The sequence below is a fragment of the Anser cygnoides genome, chromosome W (genome assembly GCF_040182565.1).
Source record: "Anser cygnoides isolate HZ-2024a breed goose chromosome W, Taihu_goose_T2T_genome, whole genome shotgun sequence".
Taxonomy (NCBI): Eukaryota; Metazoa; Chordata; class Aves; order Anseriformes; family Anatidae; genus Anser; species Anser cygnoides.
The window spans coordinates 9,378,015-9,387,524 of NC_089911.1; positions in this window are offsets into that span (position 1 = coordinate 9,378,015).

A 9,510-nucleotide genomic window follows, 5' to 3' on the forward strand; every position below is an offset into this window, starting at 1 on the left:
ATTTCTTCAATCCTACAACTATTTTAACAGCAAAATATTTTAAGGAAAGATTATGTTTTTAATGTGGAAATGCATTCACCTTGAATTTCTATACAGAGTGAAATTATTGTATTTATATCAACTTTGTAAAGTGGTCATGGTGCAGAGGGAAAGCGTAGGCAAATTCAGCAGCAAAAGAATACAATTTTGCAAGAAATTATGAAATGTCAAATATAGGAGACTGGAAACAGACCACTTGTGATGTTAATTACACTTTCTGCTTCTATTATATAAAATCATATAGCTTTGACAATTACAAAGATTTGGAAGGCAAATTGAGGTATCAGTCCTCTAAGAATGAAATGGAAACATCCAGTCTGGGAGGGACTGCTTTTTCTTGATTCAAAACCAAACAAACAAACAAACAAACAAACAAACCCACAACTTTTCCAAAATTCAGAACTGTTCTTAATAGAAAAATATTTAAACTCATGGAGCAAAAGCTAGAAGTCTTTCTGTGAAGTGAACTTAGTAATTACACTGGATAAGGAGATGACTTCTGCGATAAATCTAAGTATTCAATGTATAAAAATTATACCGACTTGCAATATTAAAAAAGTAGGAAATATGTTTTATGGCTGTCACTGTTACTTAAGAATCTAGTCTTGAATCTATTTGAAAGTAATTCTTTAAAAATCCTTTGGACTGTGTAAGCCTTTTCCCTCCCATATTATTTGTGGGCTAATATACTGAATCGGTTGGTGGGTTGCATTCTGAATTACTGCATACTGAATTTTGAGAACAAAATGAACTAAAAGGATAATGCATAACAAAGTATTTTAATTTATTTCAGTATATTTTAGCTATAGTACTTTACAGCGCAGTTCACATTCCCATTTTTACAGTAATAAAAATAGGAATAGAATAAAAATAGGAATCTAAAAGAAAGTACTATAGGAGGGATGTTTTATTGTGTAGAATATAAACAATTTACAATAAAGGTTTCTCGATATAGGCAACTATTTTATTAATCTCTCATCTGCATATCTAATTTCTTTGTACAATGATGTCCCATACACCAGATCATATGGTCTCCCTCTAGTGGCTAATTTCTGTCACCTGAAGTCTTAATATACAGGGGCTTTTAGAGTTTAACACAGTTTTTCTAGTACAAATAAGATTTCTTTCAAGCAGTAATGCTTTGTGAGTTCTTTAACTTCATTTATGGACTTCCTTACAAGGGCTCTTTTTTAACTGCTACCTAAATAACTTATCTAGTCATCTTTATCACCTAATTCTTACTGAATTAGCTTTAAATATTTTTAGATAGTTTTTAAATTTTAGTATTTAGTATACAGTATTTGAAGAAGTTGTATTCATTATTTGTTTTCTTACTTCCATTCAGCATTAAAAAAGGCCACATACATCTAGTTGCAAATCTTTTAATTTTAACTGAAAAAAATCACTTAAATGTTAAAGCATTGAAAAACAGAGGTGGCAGGACCTGCAATAACCAATCAAGTTTCAGGTCAAATTTTAATATGTTATCTGAATAGTTTTCTCAGGTTTATATGTTCCTGCTCTTAGGTCTAACAGCAGGTTTAATACCATCAGTTGGAAGATGCCTCTGTTACCTTATGATCCTGCAGTGTTGATGAAAAATGTTGTTGGGCACTTCAGATGAATCAGTTTTCTGTTTGTGATAGGCTGCTGCTCCATGTTCCTTGTAAAATTCATTTATGGCATGGCAGAAAATGTGAGAAACAATCTGTAGCAAATAACACAAGCTAAGGCGATGATCTCGGTGAAGTAGCATTTTTATTCACAATTGCAATGGTGGGTGTCCAGCAAGCAGCAGCGCACAGCAAAAATATATCATAACCTTATATTCCCTATTACCCGACGCTTGATTCCTCCCGTTTCCTCATTGGCTGAGTACTACAGGTTCACAACCTACTCGACACTTATTACAATACCATATATGTACAATTTAATTTGACCAACCTTTAATATCTCCTTTTCCTTTTTTTTCCTTCTCTCATGACTAGAGGGCCCGTGATTTTTTTTTGTTTGTTTTTACTGATTTCGTAGTGCTCATCCTGTTTTTCTTAGCTATCCTCCTTATTTTGGGACAGTGGGACCTTCCCCTTATCTGCCTAACACATTCCCCAATGTTATGCAACTGTTATGCCTTCACAACCACTTTTGAATATGCAAGCTTAGTGGAATTTTCCACTGCAAAAACACAACTTTAATTCTCACAATTCCCCCCTCTTCTTTTCTCAGTCCTATTGTTGTTTTTGCACCTCTTCACATCCCCCAGTCTTGAGTTTTTCCAACATTAGGGTGCAATATTTTTCTTCGGATGTCACGGGGGATGACAGATACGAATGCCATTATTACTAGAATACTAACAAACAGTTGCTTGAGCCAATCCCATCCAGGCAACCACAAGGTCAATTTTTCCCAAATGTCTCTAAATCCCCAGGAAGTGTCATCTTGGGCAACCTCATGTAAGATCTCGGTTTTCTCCCAAATACTTTTGAGATCAGTCTCAATTCGCCCCGTTTGGTCTACATACATACAGCAACTGTCATTAATTATAGTGTGAAACCCTCCTTGCAAGGCCAGTAATAAATTCAGTACCATTAGATTCTGGAATACTATCTTTGACAGACTTGTTACCTCCTCTTGCAGTGCCCGGATCACATTTAGAGTGTTATTTTCTAATTCTTCAGCCATGGCTGAGATATTCACAATAGCTTTTTCTAATTCACTCACCCCTAACCAAGGGATAAACCACCTTGCCAAACTGTGAAATGCCGTTCCTCTCTCCACTAGAGGATTAATTGAAGTCCTCTTAATTCTGCGTAGGTGGGTACCAAGGAGGCCTATGCTTTGATTTTGCATATCCTCAGTAACGGTTATGTTCAGAATTATTGCCTGCAGGGTGCAAGCTCCCTTCCATCCTAGGGGCAACACTTTCCTGGCCCTATTATCACATAGCCAATATCACCCTTTGCCATTCGGGATGGGCCATCCGGTTACCGAACGATTCTTGCGCTGTGTTTGGTGTGCATTATATATATTAGCACTCCCATAATCCAATTCTTTTTCCCCAGTTACACATGGTATTCATTATTTTTTCCTGAGGAGAAGTTAAAGGTTAGTTTACAACTACGATTCACACCTCCTCCTAATTTTTAATTTTAAAGATTCTCCTATAGGAACAGTCTCCCAGGTCTCAGGGTCAACTGATGCCTTCACCCAGGTGTAGTGAGTCCACCCTTTCTCAGCCGTTCTTACTGCTGTCTCAGTAGTCAGGAGTACCTGGAACGGCCCATCCCGCTCAGGTTGCAGCTTTGATTCCCTCCATGTTCGTATCAGAACCCAATCTCCTGCTCGGAATGGATGGATTGGGGCTTCCAAGGGTGGGGTCTGAGCTAACAGTCCATGGGTCCTGAGAGATGACAAAGAGGACGACAGCCCGAGTATATAGTTTTTAAGGAAAGTATCTTTTGTCTCGAATTGATGTAATTCATCCCCTTTGCCCAGGTACAGCAATCCAAATAATATTTCATATGGTGAAACTCCCACAACTTTTCTTAGCGTCGTTTAAATTTGGAGAAGTGCCAAAGGTAAGCACTTCATTCACATTAGCCCTTGCAATATTTGTGACGTAAAGTGCCTTCCTTGATCAGAGTCAATATTTTCAACAATTCCATACCTGGGAATTGTCTGTTCTAGAATTACCTTTTGTGAGAAAAATCTCAATAATTTTCTTCAGACAGGGCCTTCTGTGAAGCTATTTTATTTGCGATTGCACTGGCGGGCATCCTGCAAGCAGGAGAACACAATAAAAGTTTATCATAACCTTATATTCCCTATTACCCGACGCTTGATTCCTCCCGTTTCCTCATTAGCTGAGTACTACAGGTTCATAACCTACTCGACGCACTTCTATACCATATATGTACAATTTAATTTGACCAACCATTAATTTCTCCTTTTCCTTTTTTTTTTTTTCTTCTCTCGTGACTAGAGGACCTGTGATTTTTGTTTTTACTGATTTCGTAGTGCTCATCCTGTTTTTCTTAGCTATCCTCCTTATTTTGGGACACTGGGACCTTCCCTTTATCTGCTTAACATACTCCCCACTGCTATGCTGCACAATCACTTTTGAATATGCAAGGTCAGTGGAATTTTCCACTGCAAAAACACCTTCTATTGCAAAAACACAACTTTGTTTCTCACAATTCCCCCCTCTTCTTTTCTTACTCCTATTGTTGTTTTTGCACCTCTTCACATACCCCACCCTTGAGTTTTTAAGGCGCAATATTCTTCTTCGGATGTCACGGGGGATGACAGATATAAAATGCCATTATTATTATAATACCAACAAACAGTTGTTTGATCCAATTCCATTCAGGTAACCACGAAGTTAGTTTCTCCCAAATGTTTTTAAATCCCCAGGAAGTGTCATCTTGAGCCACTCTATGTAGGATCTTGTTTTTGTTTTGTTTTGTTTTGGTTTTGGTTTTTTTTTGTTTTTGTTTTTCCCAAATATTTTTGAGATCAGCCAAATTCGTCCCATTTGATCTACATATATACAGCAACTAGCATTAATTACAGTGCATGCTCCTCCTTGTGAGCTCAGTAATAAATCTAATACCATTCGATTCTGGAGTACTATTTTTGCAAATGTATCTCCTTTTTCTTGCATCCAGAGTGTTATTTTCTAGTTCTTCAATTATAGCTGAGATATTTAAAATAGCCTTTTCTAATTCACTCACCCCTAACCAAGGTAAAAACCACCTTGCCAAACTGTGAAATGCCCTGTTTCTTTTTACTAGAGGATTATCTGGAGTCCACTTAATTCTGCATGTGGTCTCAAGGGGGCTTTGGCTTTGTGGGTCTTCAATAATAGTTACATTTGGAATTATTGCCCCCAGGGTCTGAGAGCACCCCATTAATAACACCGTTATTCCAGTCTAACAATTTACTATTTGAATGATCAATTTCATCATCAAATCCCTTCCCAACAAGTTAGTCCCTGCATCGAGTATATACAGTAATTGCCCAGTGATCATTTTATCCCCTAGTCTCAGCTTGGTGTTCCCAAAAAGTAGCACCGTTATCCCAGTCCCTTCTACCCCCGTCACCTTTAGGGTTTCATTAGTTAATTTAAGCCCTGATACTTCACAGGCTAGCAATGACCTAGCTTACCCAGTGTATTGGGTTTACGTCTTTAAGGTTCTGGTAATGGGGGGGCTGCAAGGTTGGCCTCTCTGAGAAGAATCCAGAAGCTGCCCCATGTTAGATAAGGGCCAGTTTCAGCTGGCTTCAAAGGGACCTGCCACTGCCCAGAGCCGAGCCAATAAATGTTGTTTGTGCCTCTGTGAGAGCACACCCAAGAAAAGGGAGAATAATAATAATAATTAAAAAGAAAAAAAACTGCTGCACAACAGTATCTGGGAGAGTGAGGAGTGAGAAACAGCCCTGCAGACACCAAGGTCAGTGCAGAAGGAGGGGGAGGAGGTGCTCCAAGCGCTGGAGCTGCAGTTCCCCTGCAGCCTGTGGAAAGAGGCCCATGGTGGAGCACACTATCCCCCCCCCCCCCCGCCATGCAGCCTATGGTGTTCCACGGCGGAGCAGATCTCCACGCTGCAACCCATGGAGAGGAGCCCACGGTGGAGCAGGTGATCTGGGGGAAGCTGCCGCCCCTGGGGGTCCCAAGCCGGAGCAGCCCGCTCCCAATGGATGGACTCCGTGTCACAGACCCACACCTGGAGCAGCTCCCAAAGAGCCTCTGCCCACACAGAAACCCACACAGGACCAGCCCAGGAAGGATGGCACCCCGCGGGAGGGACCTCATGCCAGAGAAGGGGAGAGTGACCATGAAGGAGCGGTGGAAACGAAGAACCACAGACCGACCGCAGCCCCCACTCCTGGCCTCCCCGCGCCACTCAGGGCAGGGAAGAGGTGGAAGAGAGTGGATGGGGGAAGGTGCCCCCAGCTTGTTTCTTTGTTTCTCACTGCTCCAGCCCATCAGTGATAGGTAATAAATTTTATTAATCTTCCTATGCTACGTCTGTTTTGCCCGCGACAATAATTGTAGAGTGATCTCTCTGTCCTTATTTCAACCCTTGAGCCCTTTTCATTTATCAGGGGCTCTCAGTGGGACTAGCTTTCTGAGAAGCCCTGACTCCCCTATTCTGAATTTATAACAGCAAACCATCTCTCCTCCTTCTTCCACTCTGTATACTCCTATTTGAAGTGGCCGACCCGGCCACACTTAAACATCTTCTCAAAGCCTGTCCCTGCTAGGCTTTAGGTTGCAGCACAGGTAGCTTTCCTTGCCTGCCATTCCTTCATTTCTCTTCCTCTCCCTTCCATCCTGGGCCCGACTCCCTCTGAAAGTTTTCTTCCTCTATCTCCAACACTCTGCCTCACTACCTGGTCCACTGTGGAGACCATTAGTTTCGCTCTCTGCTTTTCCTTCTCATCTCCCCTCCTGACATACACCTTCTAGGCCTCCCGCAGGAGAGTCTCCAGTGACCGTTCACTCCATCCTCCCACCTTCTGGAGCTTTTTTTGTATATCTGGCCAGGCTTTAATCACAAAATGAACTTTCAAGAGCCTTTGGGCTACTGAGTCCTCAGGATTCATCCCCGACTACTTTCTCATTCTGACCCTAAGTCTTTCATATGATTTCTGTGTTGTGGGTTGTTATTATCCTTGTTGGATAAGTGGATATTTCTGCTCAGAATCAGAATTGCTCCCGGTCCAGGGGGGTTGGTTCTTTCCCATTCTTGTATAGCTGCCACTTAATCATTCCCCTCATGAACATTCTTCTCCAGGGAATAACATACTCAAGACTGACATCATCCCCCCCTTCCCCCAGAGTGCAAATTAGGACCTAGAAACTGATCTAACTTAGAAACTGATCTAACTGTTCCACTAGTTCTATAGGTTCCTCAGTTAAAGACTTCATTTCCTTCTTAGAACTCCTAACCTCTCTGCTGGTAAGGGGAGGGAGTTCACATAACCTATTTGTCCTTGCCTCACTGGGACCTCCCTAAGAGGATACATAGGAGTGTTAGTACTGCTAGTATCAGGGAAGGGGAAATTCTCAGTATCTCTTCTACATTGTTCTAATTCTTGCCAGAGCCTAGAGTGCACTCCTCTTGGTACAGCATCAATTGCAGTCCCTGGCTGTCTTCCTGGAGCGGCTGCTGCTGCCACCAGTGCAATATTAGGATTATAGGGAGGGGGGTAAATTATCCAAGGGTTCCCATCGACCCGTCCTTCTCTCTGACTCCTCTTTCTCCTGGTCCTGACCCTTTTTCAGAAAAAAAATGACTTACCCCTGCACCCAGCAAGCAGCATAACTTGACTCCTCCTCTGAAAAAGGAGGCGGAAGAGTATATATTCATATTATATGCATAGTACACAAACTATATGCATATTGTCTGCATATAAATTTAAAGTCTGAATTTTCATCAGACACGTGTTTTGGCCAAAATGCTGCTGTTCCCTCAATTGGCTCCTTTGTCCAGATTAATACGCAGTATTTAATCATTTTCTTTTTATCATTTCCTCTAATTTGGGGATTATTTTTCCAATTTCTTATCATTCTTCCTGAAGGACTATCGGTAGGCACTGCCCCAGGGATATCTCCCTGTCCCCTGGAACCTTTATTTCCCATTTTTCCTAGCCCTTGTCAGTGTACTGCTACAGAAATTTTTCCTCCTGCAGGGTATTGTGAGAAATACTCTGTAGCCAATAACTTAGGCTCAGGCGAGGATCTCAGTGAAGTAGTAATTTATTCGTGATTGCAATGGCGGGTGTCCCACAAGTAGGACCGCACCTTCTAGTCACATAGTACAGGTTATATACTTTCTTTCTCGACGACCGGGACCCTCCCCTGTTTCCCCATTGACTGGGTAATCCAGGTTCACAACCTATCCGATACTTCACAGACAATACATGGCCTTCAGTTGCCGGCCTGTTAAATTTCAGATTTCTTTTGACTTTTTTACTGTTTGAAGTGGTAATGTTTCCTCACTTATCTGATTTGACTTGACACCGTGATTTTCACCTAATTGCTCTAAGGAGTCCGGCTGTCTGCATTTTACAAGGTTTTCTGTTAAGCTTTCTTATCACTGTAAGCATATCTCAATACCACATTCCTTCCTTCTATACAATGTAACACTGCAAAAACAACATTTCCATTCCCACAATTCCCCCCTTTTCTCTTTTTATAATTTGTTGATTTTTGCAAAATTTTTCTCTAAGGTGTAATTTGGTAGATGTCTTCCTCTTCTTCACTTTCTTTGCTTTCCATTTCCTCTAATATCATCATCTTATCTGAGTAGGGTGGTGGATCCATGGTCATTTGTTTCGAAAGTGCAGTTTCAATTAACCACTGTACTAGTCCTCTTACACAGGGGATAATGCAACAACCAATGGCTGTCAAAACTCCTGCTACTACAATCAAGGATGTAAATATGGACACTACCATTCCTTTCCATTTACCAAACCAAGATTCCAACCATCCTGTGATGGAAGTGTCTGTTCCTGAGTTTTCTGCCAATTCATTGGCAAGGGTGGTAAGCCCTTGCAATGCTCTAGTTACTGTGCCATCCGGGGCAGTATTGTTAGGGATAAAAGTACAACAACGGTTGCCCAGCATCACGCACTCAACTCCTTTCTCCGCAAGAATCATATCTAATGCTATTCTGTTTTCCCAAGCCATTTTGCTGGTGGCATCTAGTTGTTCAGCAATTCCTCTTATCGCATCTCTTGTATAATTTATGAATCTCTGCTGATTATAATAGATATAATTAATCCAATCCACATTTTTATTAATTGTTACCCACCAGAACAGTGACTCAAACCCTGCAGCAATTTGATTCCTGGCTTTATGTTCATCAGGAACTCCTCTAGGCACCCCTATAGAATCTATGTACGCTCTATCATCAAATGATATTCCTAAGCCTCTTTTTACTTCTTCTGGGTATTTGTGCTGTTTCTCTTTCAAATGCCAGGGTGAAGGGTATAGCTAATTGAACAAGTGCACAAGTGCCTCCCCAGTTAGATGGTAGGGTGGACCGTAAGATCTTCCCTCCACAGTACCACCAGAGATCTGCCCTGGGGATCTCAAGTCTTGAATAGTTTCCCATCAAGTCCTCGGTAGCATTCAAGGTCCTCGTGCACAAGGCAAATCCTCCCAGATGCCGGGTAGCACTCACACCCTGCCATGAGAGGCAAGCTGTATGGTTACCTATAGCTGTAGAGAATGCAGGGGGAACCCTGATATTGCTATCATGCGAGGAAGGGAATAGCAAAGAGAGAGACTTACAGGCCTCATTTCCCTGGGCAGTCTTTTCTTGGTACAATGCAATCATACATCGCATTCCCTGGGAATCCTTGGTCCACCCCAATGGGCAGGGCACTATCTGGGCAATCAGTCATCCCGAGGCACAAGCATAGCAATTGCTATGGTTGAGACTCTGGACAGTATATTTG